The following is a 1,717-nucleotide window of genomic DNA, read 5'->3' as shown; positions in this document are numbered from 1 at the left end:
GTTGGAAAGTGAGTTATCTTTAAGGATGACGTGCGAGAAAGAGCTGGAAGCAGCAGGGACACAAGTAGATTACGTGGGGTTGGAAAGTGAGTTATCTTTAAGGATGACGTGCGAGAAAGAGCTGGAAGCAGCAGGGACACAAGTAGATTATGTGGGGTTGGAAAGTGAGTTATCTTTAAGGATGACGTGCGAGAAAGAGCTGGAAGCAGCAGGGACACAAGTAGATTACGAGGGGCTAGAAAGTGAGTTATCTTTAAGGCTGATGTGGGAGAAAGAGCTGGAAGCAGCAGGGACATGAGTAGATTACATGGGGTTGGAAAATGAGTTATCTTTAAGGATGACGTGGGAGAAAGAGCTGGAAACAGCAGGGACACAAGTAGATTACGAGGGGCTAGAAAGTGAGTTATCTTTAAGGATGATGTTCGAGAAAGAACTGGAAGCAGCAGGGACATGAGTAGATTACGTGGGGCTGGAAAGCAAGTTATCTTTAAGGATGACGTGGGAGAAAGAGCTGGAAGCAGCAGGGACACAGTACGACACTCGTTCTGAGCTAAATTATGCAAAATGAATTCTGGGAATGAGAGTGACTGAATGAATGGGGGAATAATTTTTATTAGTCAGCATTTTTTCTCATTCACCATTGATGTGGCATACTTTCAATAAAAATTGTTATTGACATTAAAAAGTAGTAGGAAACTGCCCCACTGAGTAGATGCAGATTGGGTTTATTGCTTTGTGCAACTAGTGTTAGGATTAGCATATATCTTTAACTTTGTGATAAAGTAAGGTTCCCCTGGCCATAGTCGAGGTGCTTGTTTTGCAAGCATCAGCCTAGTGTCTGTTACACACTCGGTGTGCTTACTTTTTTGACAGTACTTTCTTTAATGGTGAAGTACGTGTTAATTTGAGTGCCATTTTAAAGTCGAATTTACCTTTTTCGAAAATTAAACTCTGCAACAGTGCACAAACTAAATTTTCATTTTCACATTCATATTGCTAATTAAAAGAATACTTTCATCAGTTTTGTTTACTGCTGGACAAAAAAGTAAGGGTACGGAAAATTTTGAAATCTTTTGGAAAACTTCACGTGATTCTAGAATCAGAAGTAGCCAAAGCTGATGAATTGAATTTTCAAATCTTGTTCTAGAGGTACAAAATGTGCAAATTGTGTAAACAGAAAAGACTACGGTAGTTTTGTTTCTTCTTTTCCTTTTTTTGGGGGTTACAAAACAGCATTTTTTTATTTTAAAAATATTTTTTAACATCATTTTGGCCTTGTTATAGAATAAATTACTCTTTATTTAACACCCGCCACTGCGAAAAAACTAGGCCCTGATATGGCTGCGCCTATTTTTTTATTACTGATTTGACAACTGACTACTTTTATGCTTTCTTTTGTTGTTAATTATGCATCATAAGTACAGTGCATGAGGTAATGGATCACAAAGATGACAAATATGGCATGTTCCTTTCTTTCGTTTTTTGTGTTCATCACGTACTCTGTCAGTTACTACTGTTTCCACGCTTCCTGGTATCCAATTCAAAATCTGAAAGTTGTGTTGAAATAAGCTCAACTAATGTAGCTACACTGTTTACTAATAATTACTATGTTGTGTTGAAATCAGCTCAACTAATGTAGCTACACTTTTTACTAATAATTACTATGTTGTGTTGAAATCAGCTCAACTAATGTAGCTCCACTTTTTACTAATAATTA

General features: G+C 37.3%; 1 protein-coding gene across 1 annotated transcript in view; it reads left to right on the top strand.

Annotated features, from left to right (window-relative positions):
- The window catches only part of LOC106468835 (neuronal-specific septin-3-like), a 49,192-nt gene that overhangs the window by 39,183 nt on the left and 8,292 nt on the right, over window positions 1–1,717 (top strand). The gene's annotated exons all lie outside the window — the stretch shown is intronic.

This window comes from Limulus polyphemus, unplaced genomic scaffold (assembly GCF_000517525.1).
Source record: "Limulus polyphemus unplaced genomic scaffold, Limulus_polyphemus-2.1.2 Scaffold3183, whole genome shotgun sequence".
Taxonomy (NCBI): Eukaryota; Metazoa; Arthropoda; class Merostomata; order Xiphosura; family Limulidae; genus Limulus; species Limulus polyphemus.
This window is presented reverse-complemented; position numbering and strand designations above follow the sequence as displayed.